The sequence below is a fragment of the Cannabis sativa genome, chromosome 5 (assembly GCF_029168945.1).
Source record: "Cannabis sativa cultivar Pink pepper isolate KNU-18-1 chromosome 5, ASM2916894v1, whole genome shotgun sequence".
Lineage (NCBI taxonomy): Eukaryota > Viridiplantae > Streptophyta > Magnoliopsida > Rosales > Cannabaceae > Cannabis > Cannabis sativa.
Window position 1 is genome coordinate 39,071,443 of NC_083605.1, and position 14,019 is coordinate 39,085,461.

A 14,019-nucleotide genomic window follows, 5' to 3' on the forward strand; every position below is an offset into this window, starting at 1 on the left:
CCTACAAATTAGATGTTGAATTCTCTTACAATACTTGCTCAAAAAAACTCGAGAACTTACATTTATTGTATTCCCAAAGGTTTTCCAAGCTAAAGATTTACATAATAAAATCGACTCATGGACTAGAGCTAGTTAACTCCCTAAACACGTAACAACTATTTGTGTCCTTCTTGCTTTTTCTCTTTTGATTATTTATTTCTTCAGTTCTGATTATTTATAATTAGTTTTCCCAAAATCTCGATAAATAAGTCAATACATCATTGATAAATAGTTGTGATTAATTAGGAAATTAAACAAAAAAATGAATAAATTACATTTAACCTGATACTAAAATGATGTTATTTACTTTTTAATAAATATATAAAATATTTATAAATATTAATTATCAAAATGCCTTCTATATGACTAGATATAAATACAGAGTCTTCTTCACGAAGAGTCCTTTCTGAAGAAGGCTTTTGTAATGACCGCATAGCTAAAATATATTGTTATCCACATTTTTAGCTTTGGACACGTGGAGTCCAGGTCAGCATCGAAGGCTCATCAGTGGGTCCTTTAGTAAAGGTAAAGTGGGTCAAGCCCATTTGGATAAGTCCTCTTAGGAATGTATCCCATCTTCGTAATCGTAAGACATCCCGCCTTCTGGCTGGACGACAATCCGGTACACTCCTAACCGTCTCTCGAACAACGCTTTCCCTTGAGCCAATATGCTCTCCAGGAAAGCCTCATTGCCCATGTATGAAAGGTAAACATTGGAGTTGCGCAGCTTGAACTCACAGATGAGTTCTGAAGACAAGTCAAAATACTCATCCCATATGGCCTGCTAGCCAGCAAGGGTTGCTCTCAACTACTCTTCACACCCCATAAGGTCAGCCTCCATCCTAGTAATAGTAGCAGCCTGCGTGGTGTTTTCTTTGTTCCTAGTACAAAGCATAGTCTCCGAACCGGAAATCATGCTCCGATTCTCTAGGTTCATAGCCTCCATCTCAGATATAGTCTGGTCCCTCGCCAGGAGGGCAGCCTCCAAGGTCTTCCCGTGCTCATAAAGAGCACTCAAAGACCCCTAGGAGTTGCCACGTGAAACGTTAGTTTCATCAAGGCTTGAAAGAAAAACAAAGTCAAAGTTCGTGTCAAAGGAACACGCTGGTCGACAAGCCTTTTTCTAAGGTTGCTTGGCCATCTAGACCCCTTAAAGACAAATTATTGGTCGAGTAACCCATGGATGTCTGCCCTAAATAAAACCCCTTTCAATATAATTAGATTTACTAATTAATAAAAGATTAGAAACCATTCAATGTTGCATGGTTCACATAATTTATTTCATGATTATGTTTAATGTGTAAATTCTATTAAGTTTAGAACGTATATATGTATTGGTTCATGATTATAGTGTCGTCAACAGAGTAGAGTATAATCATGATTACATGTTCAAAAGTTTAAGTCCCATGATTTGTCAGTAAACTTGATTTAGACTAACATGATAATTGGCAATAAGGTATGCTTACACCTTAAATAAGTGTTATGTCCTTTCTACGGTATTGGCGAAGTTTACAAGTATCGGATGTATAGAGTATACATTTGATTGGACCAATATTGATCTTAGATAAGATATCATAAACTTACTGTTATATCTTTATGTTCTTCAAGTTTTTCATGAAAGTTAACCAATTGTTCTGGTAGATACTTAATCTTGAGAATATGGTAGTTCAATTGAGTGGGAGCGCTAATAATAAATATAGAGTCTATAGTTTCTATAATTATTTAGAAGTGAAACGATGATTTCCTTCGAGCTTGACTGAATAGAAATTAATGATTGAGATCATATTTTAGTAATTATATTAGTTTACTGAAATATCATTTATAGGTAGCTAAGTTTTTTATGGATAAATAACATTGAAGGGTAGAACGGTAAATTTAACCCGTTTAAGGTAGATCATCTCTAGAGGATTTTTTACTATTAGGATTGTAAAAATAGATAATCATAATGTATCTATATCTTCGTACATATAGTGTTTTATATCATTGAGTGTGCGATTCCAAATCTATGGTGGTGCAAGGCAAAATTAATAAGTTATGGAATTTACTTTGTAAATTCTAGGTCTAATTGTGGGAAGCTCGGTTATATAGGTCCATGGTGCCTTCACTAGTTGAGATAATAATGCTTCCAAACTCAGTTAATTGGTTTTAGTTAATCAATTATAATTTTAAAATTATACTATGTCTTATTTTTGAATTTTCACTAAAGAAGAGCTTAATTGTGAATAAAAGAGGTTTTTGGGTCTACTTACTAATTAAGAGACTTTGTATGATCTAATTAAAAAATAAGATAAATGTCAATTTTATTTAATAATTAACTATTGCTATAGTCAAAATTCAGCTACCATCTCAGTGGGGGACACGTGTTAGGATAAAAGGAATATGGATCGATGCAATTGCTTTGTATGGAATAACACATTAATTACGTAAGTGTCAAAGTATATTTGTAACCTACTGACTATAAGGTCTTAATCGAGGAATCAATATACAAGCTATTGCTTAGTATATTAGCGAGAAACCATATGTCGCTGAATGTGAATAGCTAGGCATCAAGTAACTTACATCTAGGAAGACAAAAGCGACCCATATCAGCTGCGGAAGCACTTAGTGTATAATGAACAAACTAAGTGCAACATTCGGGTTATTTCGAGACCTAGTAAGCGAGGTGCCTATTTCGCTATGGGAAGGCTTCCAGTAACTTCACCCAGTTAACTCCAAAAATTTTCTTCGTGAGGCTTACATTCCTGACAAGTCAAAAGCTAAAATTCAAACGAGCCTCGAAGAACTCTTTGTAAATAAGAAATGCGATTGTCACAAGACGTGTATCATCGACCTTGGTAGGAAAAAATGGCCCCAACTCGCTGTTGTGATCATTGGAACTAAGCTTCTCTCGAGACATCCCCAGATACAACAATTAAATACATGTTTAAATACTTGATCATTTTGACCTAGTAAAATCGGAAAAATCACATATGTATGATTTTCAAATAATAAACGAATTTACAGTACGTGATATGTAATCAAACCCCTTGATTTTAGGGGATGATTATTGTAAACAGATTATAGTCAATTTTGTAATTAACTGCCCACTATGTAATTATAAGTAGTGGCAAGCATGAACAAAAACGGGACGGAAAAACTCATACAAAAGACGCCCTGAGAAAACAATTAGAGATCTGAATAAGATTGACTCGTGGACTACGCATAATTTTAACTGCAAAACCACGTAAGAAACCCTGTGTTCATACTTTTACTTTTAAAACTTTATTTTTTCTGTGTGAGATTGTTACGGTTAGGCTCAAATTTAGTAACAAAAATCTGCATTAACAGTTTGGTGCTTTCATTGAGAGCCCATGTGAAAAAGCTCAGAAAAAACCCTCTTTTCTTTTGAAGAAAAACCACCTCCTTCATGGCTAAAAACCCAGAAAATGTTAATACCCACAGGAGGAAACTAATCATCGTTCTGGGAAAGAGTCCATGGGCTCCAGAAGGTCTACCAACCCACGGTCTCGACAGATCACCCGCTCATAGAGGACTCAACCTGAGGGTGGCCCCAGCATTCGGACAACATGTTCACAGAGAACCCAACCCGATGTTGGTCCTAGTACGTGGATAGCACGCACGAAGAGAACTAAGCGTGGGAGGGCCCAGAGCCCTAGGACAAGGGATGAAGAGCCCAATCATGGAGGTGCCCAGCCTATGGGAGAAGGTACTTATGAAATGGAAAACCCCCGCCTAAGATGTCATCTGGAAGAGGCGTAGCGGCGGAACGCTGAATTAGAACGTGATGCAACTGCGGCCAGGGTGACACAAGGGATGAATGCTCAAACTCAACCTGAACCTGGAGTGAGAAGACCATGAGGCAGACCTCGTGGCTCAAAAACTAGGAGACAGGAAATTGCACGGGAAGAACAACTTGGGGAAAATGAGATACCCCCTAAAAATTAGAATGATCAGCCAGAACCCTCTCACTGAAATGAAGATGGGAGGCAACCGGAAACGGATGAATGAGAAATTCCTCATGACAATGAGGAGAATTTTAAGACTCAACTTGGAGAACATAGGTCACCTACAAGAAATCACCAGAGTTGTTCCCAAATCCATAGAGGACTCGTACAAACCCTAATGGGGGAAATACGACAAACCACACTTAGGGGAAAAGAGCATAGCATGAAGAAGCAAGCGTGACCTCGAGGAGGTCAAGAACACACATTCGTCCAACTCAAAGGGGAGAAAGTACTCAACGAGCTAATGATTGAGAGGGTATGGGAACCAGTAAATCCGCGAGTCACTCAAAGACAAAGTCTATGAGTGGGACGCGATCTGTGAGTAAAATGAGGTCTGTCAGCAATACCTCTTGTTATCCCAAAATTGGTACTCTGATGTGGCGTGACATACTGATGACACGTGGAATCGAATTCACATTCCTGCTATTGTTTTATTTTGCACACGCAAGTGCACGTATCATGACAAGTAGTAAACTCAGTAAGAGTGAGGTCGATCCCACGTGGATTGTAGTGAAGTACGTTAAAATTAAACTTTTACTTCTATTTGGTTAAATAAAAATTAAGAATAGGTTAAAACTAGAAAAATAACAAAAACAGTGATAGGAGAAACAATTTAAGAAAACTAATAGTTAATAAAAACTAGGGCTTCCATTTCAATTGTTTCTATTGATTATGGACTAATATGATTATTTTCCTAATGTTAATTTCTATGCAATAGCAGGTTTACTAAGGTAATTTATAGTCTTCTCAGATATATAAATCTCAATTACATGCAGACTTTCAACTCTCGTGATAAATTTAATGTAAAGCCCGCTTAGTTAATTTGGAAATTATCAGTTAATTGTGATTAATTATGAAATTATTTATAGCTATTTAAATAATTTATGATACTGTTTTTTATGTTATTCAGTAGCTTGCATATTTTGCATTTCCGGTGTCCGGTATTTGGAACTCGGCGTTTGGCTCAGTAGAAATCACAACTTAGTATGTTAGTAGTTTGGGGACGGGTGTTAGACATTGGGAATGTCGGGAATGGCCGGGAATTTAGAATGTCCCAAAAATACCCCTTTAGTTTGATTTATGTGATTTTATGGTGGAGGGGCAAAATGGTCTTTTTGTCCCATTAGTGTTTTGTCTTTTAGTGACTTTTTATTTGGAAATTAAATGTTTATTTTAATTGTTATTTGGCTGAAATAAATGAGATATATGGCTTTGAGTTATTCACCAATTTTTACAAAAATTAGACTAAGTGTTGAAAATAGAATTTTCCAAAGAAAACTCTCTCTTTTCCTCTCATTTTCGGCCAAGCTTGGGGAGCAGCTAGGGCTGGATTTCTTTGTTGAATTCAAGTTATTTTAGCAAGATCAAAGTGATTTTCATTGAGGTATTTCTTGGCTTTAATTTCTTACTTTGTTTTTCTTGAAATTTATGATGAAAGTGGTTGTTGCATGCTTGAATCTTTGTGGTTGTTGCTGCTGAAATGTTGTTGTTGTTTCTGAGATTTAAGTATGTTGATTTGTGATTATTTAGGTTGTTAGTATTGAGTGTTAAATTGCTTTGCTCAAAATTGGAAGTTTTAGCTCAAAATATGGTTTTCAAAGAGAATTGATTAAATCTGTTGCTGGGTTGTTGTTGATGTTTTTGTTTGATTTCAGAAGCTATTTCAAGCATATTTGAGTAGAATTAACTAGGTTTGAATGCATGTTTGTGGGGTTTGCTCAAGTTTGAGTTTAGAACTCAAAGCTTGAGCTTTAATGGTGAATTTTGGTTCTGTGGTTTCTGGGTTAGTTTGTTGCTTTAGATTTGTTCTTTGGGGTGTATAGAGCAGGTCTGGAAGGTTTGGAACCAATTGGGTTTGATTTGGTTGAGTTAGGAATTTTTGAAAAATTCCTGCGAGGAACCGGAATTCCGGATGGGTGTCCAGTAATTCCCAGAACCGGAATTCCGGTTGGGCAACCGGTCTACCGGTTGGGGAATTTTCTGAAACCCTAGTTTTCCTCGTTTTTATGTTTTTAGGGGTATTGCCATGCTTTTTATCGATAGGGAAACTTTTAGTTCCTAGTTTAAGTCCCCGGGAAGTGATTTAGCGTGTCACTTATAGCGTTGTGATTTTTATGGTTTAGGAGCCGATGTCCGCCACTCGGCTTCGGTTCCGGTCGGGTTGACGGCACACCTGAAATCGGAATCCAGGTAAGATTAGTATAACAGTATGCATATGTAGATTACATGTTTAGCGTGCATGTAGGAAGCCTGCTAGATTACATTAGTTATGTATATAGGCTTCGAACCATCCAACCCTGTCACGTCGGTACAGGCTGGAGTATGACCAGCAGCCGGAGTATGACCGGTTCGACCGATCAGGCTGACATTTGGTTGGTGGTTCAGTGCTATTGACCTATCCCGTCGGTACAGGCTGGAGTATGACCAGCAGCCGGAGTATGACCGGTTCGACCGATCAGGAGGATACTTGTGAATAGTACCGTCCCTATGAACGTTCAAAACTCAGTACCATGTTGGAGATGGCAGTAGTGGCTCAGTACCATGTTGGACATGGCAGTAGCGGGACTCAGTATCGTGTTGGACACGGCAGTTAGAATTATGTATGATATTATTATGCTTTTCTTACTGAGTCTGTCGACTCACAGTTTATGTTCATGTGTAGGTAAAGGCAAGGCTATAGCTGATGGACCGTGAGCGAGCTTATGAGATTGTACATGTCGGGGCGGTTAGGCCTGGAGCGTACGATCCTCGGGACAGCAAGGCTGAATTTTTGTAATATGGTTTATAAGTTTAATTAAAAAAGCAAAATTTTAATTAATCACGTTTTTCCATAAACCTCGTTGATTAGCAACGAGCTGCACAGTACGTTTAAAAATCACGTAATACGCCTAAGGTAGTTAGGGTGTTACAATTTGGTATCGTAGCCGCTGTGTTGTCTTCCGAAGATCGTCACGACATGTACAATCATCATCAGCAGTTAGCTCGGTTCACGGTTCAGTAAGCCTTTATTGCTTTAGTAGTTTATTTTATTCAGTTATGAAAAAGAAAAGCCTGTTAGGAAGCATGTTAGTAGCCTGATAGTAGAATAGGCGCATGTTTCGTTTTTTTTATTTCCAAATTAAGCGGCATTAGTAAGCTCTCCTTGAATACGACCTGATATGCCAACTCTTGGTTTTGCAGGCGGTTCTAATCAGATGGACGCCAGGCGGACTACCAGGAGTCAGGGCAACTCCGTAGGGTCGAATCAAGGACAGGGAGCTCAGTTTCCCCCACCTGCTAGGGGCCGAGGCAGAGGTCCCCGAGGCAGGGCTCGTGGTCGGGGTGATGAGAACCCACCACAGGCTGCCCAGGCTCCCCCTGCCGATCAGGGAGCCGCGAATTGGGAGTTGCGGTTTGCGGAGATGCAAGCCCGGATCGAAGAGCAAGACCTCGAGATTCAGAGGTTGAGACATGCCAGGTGCTCCTGCAGTTCCTGTGCCCGTAGTCCCAGTGGCACCTGCCCCTGCTGCCCAGGCCGAGATAGTGGTGGCGGCCCATAGATTGGAACCATTATATGAGCGGTTCCGGAAGCAAGCACCTCCGGTATTCCTGGGAGGTCCGGACGTGATGAAAGCCGAACAGTGGCTGAGGGTGATCACCAAGATATTGAATTTTATGGGTGTCACCGGCAACGACAGAGTGGTGTGCGCCACGTTTCAGTTCCAGGAGGACGCCCTGGTATGGTGGGACATGGTGTCTCAGATCCATGACGTCACCACCATGACACAGAAAGGTTCCGTGAACTCTTTAATGCGAAATACTACAATGAGGCGGTCAGAAGCGCCAAGAGGAAAGAGTTCGTTCACCTGACCCAGCGGGAGAACATGAGCGTCACTGAGTATACTACTCAGTTTGATCGGTTGGCGAGGTTAGCCTCGGGAATTGTGCCGACCGACTTCAGCAAGAAGGAGAAGTATCTGGACGGGTTGAATCCCAAGATCAGGCATGCTCTGATGATTACCACCGACGACAGCACCACCTATGCTCAGATGGTGGAGAAGGCACTGCGAGCTGAGGGCGCAGTGGGGTGCATGTCAGAATCAGCCAGTACTCCGGTTAGTGTACCCCTCCTGCATCAGGTTTTAGCAGGGGGAGTAGTGGTTCGGCCATTGATCAGAGGAAGAGAGCACCCACTGCTTCCGGCGGCTCGAGTCAGAACAAGAGGTTCCGGGGGAACCAGAACAGAGGGAGTCGTCCTGGTGGTACTGAGACCCGATTCTCCTATCCCGAGTGCCCTAGCTGCAAGAGGCACCATCGGGGCGAGTGCAAAGGTCAGGGATGCTTCCATTGTGGCATGCCCGGACACTTCAAGAGGGAATGTCCCCAGCTCCGACCAGAGGCACCGCGAGCTCCAGCGATACCCACTCCAGCCAGGGTATTCGCTATCACGCAGGGTGATGCAGATGCTAGCCCATCAGTAGTCACAGGTCAGCTTTCTATTAACAACTCGCTATATTCAGTGTTGTTTGATTCTGGGGCTACACATTCCTATGTGGCGGCCAGAGTCTTTAGTAAATTGGGTAGACCCTATGATAGATATGAATCAGGGTTTGGAACCCTGTTACCTGGCGGAGAATTGGTTATCTCCAATAGGTGGATTAGGTCTATGCCGATCAGGATAGATGGTAGAGAGTTAAGCGCTGATCTGATAGAGATGAGTTTAGTCGAATTCGATATTATTTTAGGAATGGATTTCCTATCTAAATATTCGGCGAGCATTGACTGTAAAAGGAAGATGGTAGTCTTCCAACCGGAAAGTGAAGAACCGTTTGTATTTGTGGGTTCAGTTCAGGGATCTCGGATCCCGGTGATCTCGGCTATGTCAGCGAGAGAATTGTTGCACGGCGGTTGCTTAGGGTTTCTGGCCGTGGTGGTGGACACCACTCGGCCAGATACCATTCGGCCAGAAGACATCAGAGTGGTTCGGGAATTTTTGGACGTTTTTCCCGAAGAACTTCCAGGGTTACCACCTCAGCGGGAGATTGATTTCGTGATTGACTTGGCACCAGGGGTGGAACCGGTTTCCAAAGCCCCGTATAGGATGGCTCCAGCTGAACTTAAAGAATTAAAGATTCAGCTCCAAGGGTTGCTTGACATAGGGTTCCTTCGGTCCAGTGTGTCACCCTGGGGAGCCCCGGTTTTGTTCGTTAAAAAGAAGGATGGATCTATGAGGATGTGCATCGACTACAGGGAATTGAACAAGCTGACGGTGAAGAATAAATATCCATTACCTAGGATCGATGACTTGTTCGATCAGCTTCAGGGGAAAACGGTTTTTTCTAAGATTGATCTCCGTTCGGGTTATCATCAGTTGAGAATCCGAGAGGAGGACATTCCAAAGACGGCTTTCCGCACTAGGTATGGACATTACAAGTTTCTGGTTATGTCATTCGGACTAACCAATGCTCCTGCAGCATTCATGGACCTGATGAATATAGTATTCAAGGATTTCCTCGATATCTGTGTGATTGTGTTTATCGACGACATCCTCGTGTACTCTCAATCAGAAGAGAAGCATGAGTTACATCTTCAGATGGTACTGCAACGACTTCGAGAACATAAGCTTTACGCCAAGTTCAAGAAATGTGAGTTCTGGTTGTCTCAGGTGTCCTTCCTAGGGCACATTGTGAGTGAAGATGGGATCAAGGTGGATCCCGGGAAGATTGAATCCGTCAGGGATTGGCCGACACCGAAGACAGTGACAGAGATCAGAAGCTTCTTGGGATTAGCTGGGTACTACCGTAGGTTCGTGGAGGGGTTCTCCAAAATCTCAATGCCCCTAACCGAGCTTACAAAGAAAAATCAGCGGTTTATTTGGTCAGATAAGTGCGAAGCTAGCTTTCAGGAGCTGAAGCAGAGGTTGATTACTGCTCCGGTGCTAGCTTTGCCTTCGGACAAGGAGAAGTTCGTAGTCTATTGTGACGCATCCAAACAGGGTTTGGGGTGTGTATTGATGCAAGCCGATCGGGTCATCGCTTATGCCTCCCGTCAGTTAAAGGATTATGAACAGCGATACCCGACTCATGATCTAGAATTGGCTGCAGTGGTTTTTGCACTGAAGATTTAACGGCATTACCTTTACGGGGAGAAGTGTGAGATCTATACCGACCATAAAAGTCTCAAGTATTTCTTTACTCAGAAAGATTTGAACATGAGACAAAGGCGTTGGTTGGAATTAGTGAAGGATTACGATTGTGAGATCCTTTATCATCCCGGGAAAGCCAATGTAGTGGCCGATGCCCTGAGCAGAAAGGGTCCCGGGCAAGTAGCTAGTATGGTTTAGATCTCTCCTCAGCTAGCAGAGGATATGGTTAGATCCAGCATTGAGTTTGTGGTAGGTCAGCTTCACAACTTAACGCTGCAATCTGATCTGTTAGAAAGAATAAAATTCGCTCAGATGACAGATCCGGAGTTAGTGAAAATCCGAGATGAGGTGTTGGCTGGTCAAGCCAAGGACTTTTCAGTGTCGGACAGTGGGATGCTTTTGTATAAAGCCAGGGTTTGTGTTCCGAACAGTGTGGAACTTAGAAACGAGATCTTTGAGGAGGCTCATTCTACCCCGTATTCTCTGCATCCCGGCACCACCAAGATGTACCAAGATTTGAAACCGTACTTCTGGTGGAGCGGTATGAAGAAGAATTTGGTAGAATTCGTATCGAGATGCCTCACGTGTCAGCAGATTAAGGCTGAACATCAGAGACCAGCAGGGTTGTTGCAGCCTCTAACCCTACCAGAATGGAAATGGGAAGATATTACGATGGATTTTGTGGTCGGGTTACCTAGGACCACGGGTTTATTTGATTCCATCTGGGTAGTGGTGGACCGATTTACGAAATCTGCTCATTTTCTGCCGGTTTGAACAACGTTTTCAGTGGATCAGTTGGCAGAACTGTACGTCAGAGAGATAGTGAGACTTCACGGGGTACCGAAGTCTATAGTTTCGGACAGGGATCCGAAATTCACCTCCAAATTTTGGCAAAGTTTGCAACGGGCAATGGGTACGAAGCTGAAATTCAGTACAGCATTCCATCCTCAGACAGATGGTCAGTCCGAAAGGACAATTCAAATATTGGAGGATATGTTGAGAGCCTGTGTTATGGACTTTGAGGGTTCATGGAGTAAATATCTACCGTTGATAGAATTTTCATACAACAACAGTTATCAGAGTACGATAGGGATGGCTCCCTATGAACTGTTGTACGGTAGGAAATGTAGATCCCCTATCCACTGGGATGAGACAGGGGAGAGGAAATACCTGGGTCCAGAGTCCGTACAGCGGACCAACGAGGCGATAGAAAAGATAAAAGCTAGAATGCTTGCCTCACAGAGCAGACAGAAGAGTTACGCAGATCCGAAACGCAGAGATGTTGAGTTCCAAGTAGGGGACCATGTGTTTTTACGAGTATCTCCGATAAAAGGGATTAAACGTTTCGGGAAAAGAGGCAAGTTATGCCCTAGATTTATAGGACCTTTCGAGATTCTCGAGAAGATAGGTCAAGTGGCATATCGGTTAGCATTGCCTCCAGCCTTATCAGCAGTTCACAATGTATTCCATGTCTCGATGTTGAGAAAATACGTTTCAGACCCTCTCATATACTCAGTTATGAGGGTCTTCAGCTTCAGCCAGACACGACCTATGAGGAACAGCCAGTGCAGATCCTGGATAGAAAGGATAAAGTCCTTCGGAATAAGACCATAGCTTTGGTCAAGGTTCTCTGGAGAAACAGTAAGGTGGAAGAAGCCACCTGGGAGCTTGAGTCAGATATGCGAGCTCAATATCCAGAGTTATTCAGGTTAGATTTCGGGGACGAAATCCTTTTAAGGGGGGGATAGTTGTAAAGCCCGCTTAGTTAATTTGGAAATTATCAGTTAATTGTGATTAATTATGAAATTATCTATAGCTATTTAAATAATTTATGATACTGTTATTTATGTTATTCAGTAGCTTGCATATTTTGCATTTCCGGTGTCCGGTATTTGGAACTCGGCGTTTGGCTCAGTAGAAATCACAACTTAGTATGTTAGTAGTTTGGGGACGGGTGTTAGACATTGGGAATGTCGGGAATGGCCGGGAATTTAGAATGTCCCAAAAATACCCCTTTAGTTTGATTTATGTGATTTTATGGTGGAGGGGCAAAATGGTCTTTTTGCCCCATTAGTGTTTTGTCTTTTAGTGACTTTTTATTTGGAAATTAAATGTTTATTTTAATTGTTATTTGGCTGAAATAAATGAGATATATGGCTTTGAGTTATTCACCAATTTTTACAAAAATTAGACTAAGTGTTGAAAATAGAATTTTCCAAAGAAAACTCTCTCTTTTCCTCTCATTTTCGGCCAAGCTTGGGGAGCAGCTAGGGCTGGATTTCTTTGTTGAATTCAAGTTATTTTAGCAAGATCAAAGTGATTTTCATTGAGGTATTTCTTGGCTTTAATTTCTTACTTTGTTTTTCTTAAAATTTATGATGAAAGTGGTTGTTGCATGCTTGAATCTTTGTGGTTGTTGCTGCTGAAATGTTGTTGTTGTTTCTGAGATTTAAGTATGTTGATTTGTGATTATTTAGGTTGTTAGTATTGAGTGTTAAATTGCTTTGCTCAAAATTGGAAGTTTTAGCTCAAAATATGGTTTTCAAAGAGAATTGATTGAATCTGTTGCTGGGTTGTTGTTGATGTTTTTGTTTGATTTCAGAAGCTATTTCAAGCATATTTGAGTAGAATTAACTAGGTTTGAATGCATGTTTGTGGGGTTTGCTCAAGTTTGAGTTTAGAACTCAAAGCTTGAGCTTTAATGGTGAATTTTGGTTCTGTGGTTTCTGGGTTAGTTTGTTGCTTTAGATTTGTTCTTTGGGGTGTTTAGAGCAGGTCTGGAAGGTTTGGAACCAATTGGGTTTGATTTGGTTGAGTTAGGAATTTTTGAAAAATTCCTGCGAGGAACCGGAATTCCGGTTGTGCAACCGGAATTCCGGATGGGTGTCCAGTAATTCCCAGAACCGGAATTCCGGTTGGGCAACCGGTCTACCGGTTGGGGAATTTTCTGAAACCCTAGTTTTCCTCGTTTTTATGTTTTTAGGGGTATTGCCATGCTTTTTATCGATAGGGAAACTTTTAGTTCCTAGTTTAAGTCCCCGGGAAGTGATTTAGCGTGTCACTTATAGCGTTGTGATTTTTATGGTTTAGGAGCCAGTAATCCGCCACTCAGCTTCAGTTCCAGTCAGGTTGACCGGCACACCTGAAATCGGAATCCAGGTAAGATTAGTATAACAGTATGCATATGTAGATTACATGTTTAGCGTGCATGTAGGAAGCCTGCTAGATTACATTAGTTATGTATATAGGCTTCAAACCATCCAACCCTGTCACGTCGGTACAGGCTGGAGTATGACCAGCAGCCGGAGTATGACCGGTTCGACCGATTAGGCTGACATTTGGTTGGTGGTTCAGTGCTATGGACCTATCCCGTCGGTACAGGCTGGAGTATGACCGGTTCGACCGATCAGGAGGATACTTATAAATAGTACCGTCCCTATGAACGTTCAAAACTCAGTACCATGTTGGACATGGCAGTAGTGGCTCAGTACCATGTTGGACATGGCAGTAGCGGGACTCAGTATCGTGTTGGACACGGCAGTTAGAATTATGTATGATATTATTATGCTTTTCTTACTGAGTCTGTCGACTCACAGTTTATGTTCATGTGTAGGTAAAGGCAAGGCTATAGCTGATGGACCGTGAGCGAGCTTATGAGATTGTACATGTCGGGGCGGTTAGGCCTGGAGCGTACGATCCTCGGGACAGCAAGGCTGAATTTTTGTAACTGGTCGTTAGACGACCCTTACTTTTATGTAACAGTTAAACAGTTAAACTTTTTGTAAATATTTTTATAATCGGGATCCCGAGTCTTTTGTAATATGGTTTATAAGTTTAATTAAAAAAGCAAAA